Here is a 12,239-nt window from a genome sequence, read left to right as displayed (position 1 = left end):
GGACTGCACATGGAGGGGTCTGATTGTTCTGGCAGCATGTGTATAGTGGAAGATTGCAAATTCGATCAGCAATAGGAGGAGAGGACCTCAGCCTTGTGAAGGTTCTGTGCCCCAGTATAGGGGAATGCCAGGGCCAGAATGTGGGAGAGGGCGGGGGGGCAGGCATGGGGAAGTGGGAGGCAACAGGGGTTTGTTTGTGTTTGTTTCTTTGTTTTTTGGAGGGGAAACTGGGAATGGAGAAATTTACATGTAAATAAAGAAAATATCTAAAAAAAAACAAACAAACAAAAAAAATAAAGCAGCAACTTGTAGTTGAGAAACATGGTTGAGAATTCTCATTTGTAATAAGCTAGGAATGTTGAGATGTGAAAGAAGACTTAGATTTCAAGAGCCTGATCTAAACCACTTCATAAAAATGAATAATTTCTTTCTTTACTATGCTATTGCCTAAATTAAGATGTCATTGCTGTGAAAAGACACGATATAAAAGGCAATTCTTATAAAGAAAAACATTTCATTGTCACTGGCTTACAGTTTCAGGGTTTAGTCCATTATCATCAAGATGAAAAGCATGGCAGTATTCAGGAAGAATATATTCTTCCAGTAGGAAGAGGTGGGAGTACTAAAGTTTGATCTGCAGGCATCAGAGGTGATTATGTGTCACACCAAGTATACCCTGAGCATAGGAAATACAAAAGTCTATCCCTGCAGTGACATATTTCCTCTATCAATGCCATACCTACTCCAGCAAGGTCATACCTAGTTGGGCCACTCCCTATTGGCCAAGCATTCAAACCCACGAGTCAGTTGGGGCCATACCTATTTCAACCACCATAGCTCTCAATAAATTATTGGAGATAATTAGGGAAAGAGCCTGACATATAATAGGTACTATTCATTGTTCAATCTTGCCATGGGGAAGGCATCATTTATGGGCATTTCTGCTAGGAAGTCTGAAGAGAGGCTGCCTCACCGGATCAGTCTGGAGGGTAGCATTTGCCTAGTGGTAGCACTCATCTCTCATACATTTTACCTGAAGCAAACCAACCAGGCCCTTTCATTGTGAATCCTCTATGTCATTAGCCATAGCTCAGTCAGATCTTCAAGGAAACTTTTCAGGACTCCAGGCAAGGTTTTTGGTTGCTTTCATAGGAAGACTTCTGCCCATATATCATCTAAGAGATTCTCAAAGGCATGCCTATGACCTTCTACATAAACTTTTTATTGTACGGTTTTGTGAATCACATTTTAATGTGCAGGCTGTCTTTTCTAAGCTTCTATATGTTCTGATAATCATCTCCTCTATTCCAGTTATTAATAAAGAGTTATATCCAAGTTCTTGGCTTAAACAATATAAAGTATATGAAGATAATAGTGCACTGGGGAGACAGCCCAGTTAGTAAAGAACATGAATCTATAATTTCAGTGTTCCTATGGTGACATAGGGGGAGAAAACCAGGAAAGGCCCAGAAAATTTGAGGCCAGTTAAATTGGAATATGAAATGACAAACACAAAGAGACTCTGTCTCTCAGACAGTAGGAAATGAGCAAAGACCAACACCATCTGCTGCTCTCCAACTTTTACATGCACACAACCACAATGACATGCATGCATCTAGATTCACATGCATACATACCCACATGCTCATGAACACACACAAAAGAAGATATTTTTGATAGTATCTTATTCTCAGGAGAGTATACTGCCTAATATTTAGTAGATACAGTTCAAGACTCTTTTAAATTAACAAATAATTGATTGAGTATGAAAAAACTAATGGAAAGGACTAGAGAATATGTATTATAAGGATAGAATAATGAATCACACATGATAAACATTCATACCTCATATGTACAATATTTATATATCTTGTAAGGGATCTAATTCTTCATGCCTATAGTTACTCAAGTAGAAATTCATGAATATTGGTCAGGGATTCTGCAGAAAAAATTCTGGCATTGAATTGAAGATACAATTTGATTTTCCTTAACTTCTACTTCAATCAAAAATAGACACCCCCTTAAACCCATTTGGTAGAATGTTACCTAGCCAGTGACAATTGGGCATTGTGGACACAGAGCTGGTTCTAGTGTACTGTCCTAGCCCTTGGTTGCTTACACAAGGTTTTCTGGACTATAGCTTCTGTACCTATATATTGAAATTTACACAAGTGTACAGGACTGTTGTGGATTAATTTAGTATTAACTTTAAAGTACTGCTTTAAGTATCCACTAACTGAGCACAAACACTAGGTTCCTCCTTCATTCACACTCCTCAGACTCTTGCTGTCATCAATAAATCATGCAGTGTTCAGCGATAAGGTATGCAGTGTTAGAGGGAAGCCACTGGTGAGTAAGAAGACATAATTTCAAAAGCTGCCTATGGCTCTGCTCCCCTTCATGACTTTGAATATTTCACACAACATTCAGACTATTGGGTTTCTATTTAAAAAGGAAGGCCCTGAATTAAGAATATACTTGATGTCCCTATATCTTAAAAAATAGTTGTTTGTTTCACCCAGATTTTGGAAATCCATAAATCTTCAGAGAAATATTATCTAGAAAAACTTTCACAGGCTTGTCAGGTTTTCTATTTATTGTGTGCAGGATGTGAGCATGTGGCTGCCCCTGACTTGGTCTCATGAGAATTTTACTGTATATTTTGGGCTGTATGAAATGCAATAAGGCAAATGTAATTCATCTGACATAATCAACCCACCTCATCAGCTATTCTTTTCAAGGGAGATATCTTCCATAATAACTTCATTTCTTCCTAGAATGAGAAGAAAAAAATGAATATACTACAGCTATTAGGGTGATATTGCAATTTTTCAAAGGGGAATGATCCTAACATGAGCCTGGTTTCTTCCCTGCTGCTACACAGTGGGGTCCTCTGCTTCCTTCTTTGAACCCTCCCTCTAAAGTCCTGAAACTCATTCTTCACTAACCATGAGCTTGAACCATGGGGGAGGACAGCTTATTTTAACCTCCTGCCTTGATACTCTACAGTACATCAGGATGTCATCCTAAAATGTGATTAGTTCTTCCCATGAAAATCCTGATGCTTATTGTTGTATCGCCCATCCCCATCCCACAATGCCCCTGAACAATTTTCAATATTAGTCATATGAATGGTGGAACTCGGCATTAAAATGGGGAGAGCTGCTAGATGAAAGTGAAGAGCAAGGAGCGAATAAAAAGACTCCTTTGCCTCTAACTGGGAAATTAAATGACTTTCTCCATTTGGATTATAAAAGGAAGAAAAAATTTCACTCAACTGTAAAGGCACAAGATTTGATTGATGGAGCTGTTATCCTTGGTTAGCTTTATAATGACTTCATTTGGGTGAGTTGACTTTAAGAAAAATTGATTTCAGAAATCTGCCTGTGCCTCTGAGACCTCAGTGAAGTCCGGGCCCACTACCCTCCACACACTGCCCCTTACTCAGCACTGTCAGCACTAATGGCCATTGTTCAGGTTCTGATGAGTTTGAGACTCCAACTGGAGATGGGCTGGTAGATTCTGCCTGTTCTTAATGTGAAATGTACACTCAGAGTTTTCAATGAGAAATACATGCCCCTGCCACATGCTCTAATTCCAGAAACTCTCAAGTTTGCTGCTCTCGGGCAGTTTCTGAACTGAGTTCCCATGGGGAGCACTAGATCTTGGATCCAGAAGGCAGGAAAATATGGTGGAGCACATGGAATCATTGCATAGGCACAGCCATAATGTGGGCACCACCATTACAAAATGTTCTTAGGAGAAAATGAGAAAGTATTAATGGAATTTCAGAATCCAATACTACCCACACTCCTCTTGGAGGGGCACTTGTAAGCAAAAGGTCTTTCATGTTTTTTTGAGTATGTTAATAGAAGCAGTCATTATTAGTTGTTTTATATCATGAAGGGACCTAAGCTAAAATAGTTTGCATATGTTTCTCAAAGTAACAAAATTGTCTTAGAGTTAAAATCTGAACTCAGCTAAGTGTTCCCATCCTTTCTATAGTGTTTCTCTGGGAGATCAGAGTGCTAAACCTGTTGTTCAGTCAGCTGCCCTTTGTAAGTCTCTTTCCTGTAGTAATGAGGAATGTCACAAGGGTTGCTCTAGTCCAGTGATGCACCAAAGGAAGAAAATTCTTTGCCTATTTGGCATGAAAGAAATAGTCAACAGAATCTTCTCACAACAAAAGAAACATGATTAAAGAAAACTATTCTTCAGCCAGGACTGAAGAGCTGCATCAGGTCACTATAAGTCCACTTTGCTGTTGGCTGAGGCTACTCACAGTTTCCAGGATCAAGTTGGCACTTCTTGACTCTCTCATTGGGCCTTTCATTGCTTTATTGCTTCCACTCTGCATTCCTTTCTTGATGGCTTAGTCTTCTACACATCATCTACTTAGCCAGGAATTTCAGTACCTCACTCAGGCTTGAGTTCCTTTTCATCTTTATTCTTTAGTCAATTCAGATGTTACCTAAAAGCCTACTCTATAGTCTCCTCTTCTGGAAAGCATACCCTCACTCACATTTAGAGACCTTTGCTCTGTGTGGCCTGCAGGCCATGAGGTCTTCTCTCAGAGCACTACTGTAATGGGAATTGGAGTTTTCTCACCTCACAGGTTTAGTGCTCACTAAGGACAGGGCGAAACGAATTCATTTGTATCCTCTACATCCATCATTCTAACAAAAGTAAAATGGTTTGCACGATATTTTGATTAGGAAATGATTAAGATAATGGTTAAAAAAAAGGGAAATGATTTTTGGTTTTGAGAAGCCATGAGGAATTTTTCTTAGAGGGGTTTTCCTATGTGTATAATTATATCTTTTGAATATTTATATTCTTGTTTTGTTTTATATTCTACTTACGTTCAAACAACATTTACTATCAAAACTTCTATAATATATATCAAAACATTCTACAAACTTGGTATACATCAATTTACAAAGAGCAATTAAAGGTCCCCCTCCTCCTGTAGAACTTATCCAATTTGAAGGTTGTTCAAGCTTGTTTGCTATTGTTGTGATACATACCATGACCAATGACTATTTGGGAAGGAAATGATTTATTTCATATTTAAAGGATCATAATCCATGATCACAGGAAACCAAACAAGAAACTCAAGGCAGGAATATAGAGGCAGGGACTGAAGCAGAGGCTATAGAAGAATGGTACTTATTGGCTTGCTCCATGGCTTATTCAGCCTGCTTCCTTATAGAACCCACATAAACTTGTTCATGAGTGGTACTACTTGCAGTGGACTGTACCCTATAATATCAATCATTTAATCAAGAAAATGCCCCCAAAGACTTGCCGTCACAAGTCTTATGGAAACAATTCTTCAACTGAGGTTCCTTCTTCCCAGGTGACTCTATGTGTTGTCAAGTTGACAAAAACTAACCAGAAGAGAAGAATAATTTTAATTATGCACATGATAGAAATCACTTTCAAGTAAGTATAGTACATATGAACAAAGTTGATGTTTATACTAATTTCAATTTTTTTTATTTAATAATATATTCAGCATAAGTACATTTTCCATCTAAATATAAATGCTGACTTTCTCAGATTTGAAACCTATGAGACAAACATAAAATGCTGGTCGAATTAGAATCAAGTCACTTCTGATGTTCTTAAATAATGGTAACATAAAGTTTACAGGCAGCTTCCATAATGCCTAATCAACATTCTCTAACACAATAACAGTTGGTGTCTGGAGCCTGACATTTGCTGTGAATGAGAGCCTGACAGTTTTGGTTGTTAAGTTTCGATTGCTTCTGCCTAGCAGTTTGCTTTCTTCTGCCTTTTGATAGGGAACTTTACTTTTCACTGTTTCAGGAATCTCTCTAAAATTGGCACTCCAACATCAATGAGACTGGAAGAGAGATGTATCTACAGGTGGAAGGAAGCAAGGTAGTTCCTAAAAGACTTCAGTTCCAGTCCAAATTTTCAATCTTATTCTATGTTCTCAAACTACAAGTTAGGCTGAACAAGCAAGCAACCAGAACCTTCCAGCACAAGGAGCTTCTGGTCTTTGCTTTCATTTTTTTAAAGGTATATGTTATAGTTGAAAGGTGTACGCATTTGTGTTCAGGTTGCTAAGGGAAACAAACACCTTGGAGTTTGGACTCTTCACTTTCTTTGGTCCTGTCAAGCTCATTTTGTTTAAGGTAGCAAGGTAAAGTCATGTATAACAATATGCAACATCTGCTTTGCCTTTATTTTAGATAAATCAATAAACTAATATCTAATAATTGGTCTTTTCTACCATATTCTACTTCAAGCTGCCCTTCAGAGTGTCAATGCCTGTTTTCCAAAATAACCCAGAGCTTCTCCTCAGGGTTCAAGGATAAGTATGCTGAAGGCTCCTCCATGTTTGTTGCTATTCTGTGACTGTAGAACACCTCTTTTCAGATAAACCCATCAATATTCAAAATCATATAGGGAACCTTTTCATTTCCTTGGGAACTTAGGACCACTAAGGCATCGGCTGTCTCTCCTATATGGACTAATAACACATAGTTTGTGGTATGCATAACAACATAATGTATATTGAACTACAATACCACACATGGGAACATGAAATTTATTATATACATTCCCAAAGGGTTACTGAAAACCTTGAGAATAATTATGGATAAGAAAATGAGGCTACTTGCTTCTCTCCTCTCTCCAATCATAGGAAGCTTTTTTGTCTTCTGGATCCTCTCTGTCTGGCTCCCCTCATGCTTTGGTGTGTCTGTTTTGTGAGAGTATATGACCAATGAGACCTGAACTGAAAATTACCCTTACTGTGGAGAGAAGCAATAATTATTTTCTAAATTTAAGTCTTCTGACTACATTTCTGCATAACATCTTCAGTCTTACTCTTACTGTATATAAGCCACACACACTGATGCTAAATACTTCAGCCCTATTGCACAGAGGAACAATTAATGAAACAATTCTGAACTTACAAAAGATCCAGAAAGTGACAGGAGGAATAGTAGTTTTAGATTTTTTAAAACCTACTTTTAATATGGGTTCTCAAACCCTTAGATCTCCCTCTTCTAGCACACTGTCCAAAGGTAGGGGAGGAAAGATAGTAAATAGGACAAAAGGATGTGGACCTGTTTAGACGTTTTTGGGGGCAATTCCAATCTCTGTTTGTCAGGATACCAGGATACCAATCCAGTTCAGTAGTGTCAGGATACTAAACACCTATCAGCAGTGGTGACACAATCCAGCCAAATCAGCTTGGTCTCCACTGAATCAGGATGAGTCAGCAGAAGTGACCAGAACAAGCCAGGAGAAGTTCTCTGCCATGTGAAGATGTTTGACCAATGGCTAACTATGCCAGTGCTCCATCACTGTCCGTTGAGTCCTATTTATATTCTCTCCACACATCACCTGTCTTTCCCCAGGCCTTGCCTCAGCAAAGTGAGTCTGTATCAGCAGCTCACCACAGGAGTCTGCATCACATGACACAACCAAAAACCTCTACTTCAGGATATGAATAGAAACAACAAATATGTGGCCCTGGAAAATGTAAAATATGTAAAATACAATCACCTGTTGGAGTACAATTGACAGTTTGCCTTTTTTTACTTATCGATGGTATGGGACATACCTATAATGCTAGCATAGTTAGATACTCAGCATGGCCATACACACCTATAATCCTAGCACAAAGGAAGTAGAAGAAGGAGGAGCTGAAGCCCAAGGTCATAGGCGTCTACACATAGCACAGTGTGTGCTACATGAAACCCTGTTTTAAATTAATTATCTAACTAATTAAAATAAAAGTTAATCTATTGAGAGCAATGTTAACAAAGTAATAGGAAATATAACATCTCAAAAATATTTTTCAAAAATTTGGAACATTTAACTCTGATTTTGTTTTTATGAGAAGTGGAAGAGATATCCTCAAGCCGATGAAAAGTATCTGCAAACACACCCCGTTGGCAGCACTTAATGGGTGGTAAGAGATTGAATCAGTTCTCCTAAGAAGAGAACAATATCAAGGACATTTGTTTCTCCATCTCTCTTGAATTTTCCTCTCAAGGTTGTATCAAGAACACAAGAAAACTTTAGAGACTAACATGATAGTAGTGAAGATTTTGTTACAAATATATTTATATATCAAAATTTACCCAATTATATACGTCAAAATGGTGATGTATATTATGTCTAACATTTGTCAGCAAAATACAATTGCTCCATATGCTTATGCTAAGCACTGTGTGATCTGCAATCTGATAATGCTTTATTCGTGAAGTAACCTGCAAGTTGCTGAGTAGAGACAAGCTTGGTGTTCATAAGTGTTTACACATCCTTGACCACGCAATGGACAGCTGGAAAATGAAAGGCTCACAGAATGCGTTTCCCCAGAAGCAAACAAACTGATCTCACCCAGAAGCAAGAGAAAACAGAATAAAAGACAAACTATTTAGAACACCAGGGCTTAGAAGTAACTTGTGAATTAATTGGGCTTTATGTGCTTTGAAAACATTTACTACACTTGCTAAATTTCAGTCCTTTCTCTGACAAATGAAAATACTTTCTACAAAGTGCTATGAGGAATCATGAGTGTATGAGAGTATAAACACTAAATATATATAACATTTAATAAATATTGTATAAATTCTTCCCTTTTCTTAAGTTTTTTAAGTCTCTGATTTTATATTTTTCTTATAAACAATTTGAAAATAATTCTTTTCCAACTATTCACCATGTATAAACCCAGTGCCAGATAGTGAATATCATATACGAGTCCAGCATAGTTTTCTTTCTAGAAAGGCCTATCAATAAACAAATATTTTATAGCTATCCAACCAACCAAGTTGGCTGTAGGAAGAGCAGAACATTGTTTAGATGGTTTAAGGAACACTTTTTAGTAAAGAAGCAAAAACAAGACTTGAAAGATGGATGAAGTTAACCAAGGCTGGATGGATTTGATTGCCCAGGGTATGATTTGCAATAGTAAATGGATATGGATAGCTGGAAACCCAAAAAGTTTTCACAATTGAATTAATCTGCTTTTATTGCTATAATCAAACACCTGAGTCATGGTAGCTTTATAAAACAAACTTTATTGAGATTACAGTTCTGGAAGCTGAGATCCTCAGAGCAGACCATAGAAGAACTTTCAAGAAGAAATGATTAGATCTTTACTGGAAGCTAAGTGGAGGCTGTAGAAGAACATACTGAAGCCTTTGTATTAATCTCTCAGTAACTGACATCAGTCTCAAGTGTTCAGTCAGCAAACCTTAAACTTTTGGAATACTGTATTTTTGAAACGAGCATAAAAACCATATATTGAATAGATCAAGGAGCATCCTTCTTTTGCATTATATAAGTTAATATCACTTAGAGCCATGGGCAGCGGCCTCCATTTTCATTGCCTTCTCATACATTCCTTTATTAAAGACTTAAGTACTTTACTGGCTTGATTTCACATGCTTCCTGGATGGAGATGCAGTTATGATATATCTGAATGCAGTGTTCTCTAATTTTAAGGCATTTCATTTCAGCATGCTGATCCTCAGAGAAAGAATATGACAGCTTCCCCAGCCTGGATATTAACTGTTAAGAGGGTCCTAGCTTCACAGAGCCAGTATTCTTAATTTTTGGTGGGAAATCGAGAAAGACTGTGATAAGAAACATGAGTCCAGAATCTGCAATGACATACCTTCCTTCAAAGAACTTAACAACCAAAAGGAATTATAAGCAAAGGAAAGTGAACTCCTTATGGGTTCTATACTACACTAATGACTTTCTTAAAGTCAGTAATTATTATTCATATCTCTACTATAGAGATAAAGAAACTGAGGATTGGGACAGTGCTTGGTGCAGACTCATGACTAGTCATGATGCTGAGAACAAGTTATGATTGCTCTGCAATAAAAACAAAACCTGTAACCTCTAAGATTCAGAGGATATTGCAGTTGATGGGAATAAAAAAAAATAAGACCCTAATGACAGGGAGAAGGCTTCAAAACACAGGGTTTTGGGCACGGCATGACCTAGACAACTATGAACACACAACATCTGCAGTAAACTACATAGGGCCTCACAGACTGAGCCAATAAACATTCACTCTTAGATGATGGGCAGAGATTATGAGGTTTTGCCATGCCCAACACATAGGAGTGAATGGCAGTTGGGAACTATCAGCGGCAAGGGATTCTATGTCTTTATCAATGCTACAGCTGAGGAATCACTCATGCTCTGGCACATAGCTTTTCACCCTTGGTTAAACTCAGCAGGTCTGAAGGCAAAATCAGTGCAAGACACCATGACAGTGAGTAGGGACTTGCTGGGATGAGGACAGGTAGAAATCAGGGTGGGAGAAGGATAACAGAGAGGAAAGGAAAGAGAGTAGACAATGTGGATTATGGGCATGTATAGAGTTGTCAAAGAATAAATTTAAAGAATGAAAGATTGCCCCAAGGCTACAAACTTTCTATAATTCAAAATAATCTTAGCTAGATATCACATGATAATGTATCATATGAGGTTCAATTAATTTCTTCCTTTCTTCCCTCCACTTTTAACAGTGTAAAGAGGTCAGGATGCATATTATTCTGTTGGTCAAACCCATCACAAACCCATACAAGAGAGAACATAAGCTTAATCCTTCCAACTGTGATTTTAACCAGGACTTTTACCCCAAATTTCATTGCCCTGATAGGTTCTCTGAAGAGTCACAAATATTTGTAGATCTGTAGGGTACTAAGGACCATGAGGAAAAAGGTTGATAGGAAACAGTAGCAAATGTGAACTCACAGGCTCAGTGGTACATCACACATTGATGGCCAGTTGTGCTGAATTATTATGGAAGGCTGGTTACCCAGATTTGTACGTGAACTCTCTCAGTTTTCAGTTATTGGCAATGTGTCAAATATTATTTTTAATTAATTTATCCTCTTATATATGATGTCCTGACCACAATTCTCCTGCCCTCCCTTCCTTCTGTCCCTCTCCCTGCCTCCCTCACCTCTCCACTGCCCATCCACTGCTCCTCCATTTTCCTTCAGAAAAGGGCACTCCTTACTAGGATATCAGCCAAACTTGTCATATTAGCTTACAATAAGACTAGACACCACCCCTCATATTAAAACTGAACAAGACAACACAGAAAGAGTAAAGGGTCCTCAAATCAGAAAAAAAAAAGCATCAGAAATAGCTCCCACTCCCTCTGTTGAGATTCCCATACAAACATCAAGCTACTTACCTATAACATATATGCAGACTTCCAAGGTTACATTGACACAGGCTCATTGATTGTATATTCAGCTTCTGTGAGCCCCTATATGTCTAGGTTTTCTTGTGTTCCTGACTCTTGTGGATTCTACAATCCTTCCTTCCCTTCTTCTGTACTATTAGTTAAGTTCCACTTAATGTTTGGCTATGGTTCCTCTGCATCTGGTTCTATCAGTTGCTGCATGCACTCCTTCTGATGCTGTTGACAGGCTCCTGTCTAGGAGTATTGTGGAATATTAGGAATTATCTCATTTACTTTTGTTTCCAGGCATGTTTGGCTTTTATACTAGGTCTCTGGGCCATCTGGCCTCTGGTTTCTGGTCCTCCAGGCAGTGTCAAAGGTAGGCTTTCTCTTATGGCATAGGTGTCAAGCTGGAGCAGTCATTGATTGGCCACTCCCCCAATTTTGTACCACCTTTACTCTAGCACATCTTGCTGGCAAGACAAATTGTAGGTCCAAGGTTTTGAGGCTTGGTTACTGTTCCAATCCCTCCATTGGAGGAGGGCTTGCCTGTTTATGGATGGTAGCTGGTTCAAGCTCCATAGCTCCCATGACTAGGAGTCTTTGCTTGAGTTACTTTTGTAGGTTACATGGGGTTTCAATTACACTAGGTTTCCACTTTGCCCTTGAAAAATCCTCTCCCAATTTCATTATTTTCTCCCAGGTTTTTCTTCCCTCCTGCAACCTGATCCATCCAACCCACCCACCTGCATTCCACCTGCAAACTGTTCCAATTTCGTCTACCCAGGGAGATCTTTTCAATCCCCCTTAAGTCTGCTTTGTCACTTTACCTCTCTGAATATGTGGACTATAGCATAATTGTCTTTTACTTTACAGCTAATATCCACTTATAAGTGAGTACATGCCATATTCTTCATATTCTTTTGTCTTTATGGGTCTGGGTACCTCACTTAAGAATTTTTTTCTTCCTACTTCCATCCATTTACCTCCAAATTTCATATCATTGCTTTCTCTCTCTTTCTCTCTCTCTCTCTCTCTC

General features: G+C 38.3%; 1 long non-coding RNA gene across 1 annotated transcript in view; it reads right to left on the bottom strand.

Annotated features, from left to right (window-relative positions):
- LOC116095447 overlaps positions 1-12,239 on the bottom strand; it is a 30,310-nt gene that overhangs the window by 2,381 nt on the left and 15,690 nt on the right. Inside the window, exon 2 of the long non-coding RNA XR_004120596.1 lies at positions 2,720-2,773. This is a non-coding gene — a long non-coding RNA (uncharacterized LOC116095447). The remainder of the gene's footprint in view (positions 1-2,719; positions 2,774-12,239) is intronic.

This window comes from Mastomys coucha, unplaced genomic scaffold, assembly GCF_008632895.1.
Source record: "Mastomys coucha isolate ucsf_1 unplaced genomic scaffold, UCSF_Mcou_1 pScaffold18, whole genome shotgun sequence".
In the NCBI taxonomy this organism is placed as follows: domain Eukaryota; kingdom Metazoa; phylum Chordata; class Mammalia; order Rodentia; family Muridae; genus Mastomys; species Mastomys coucha.
Note: the sequence above shows the minus strand (reverse complement) of the source record. Positions and strands in the feature narration are given on the sequence as shown.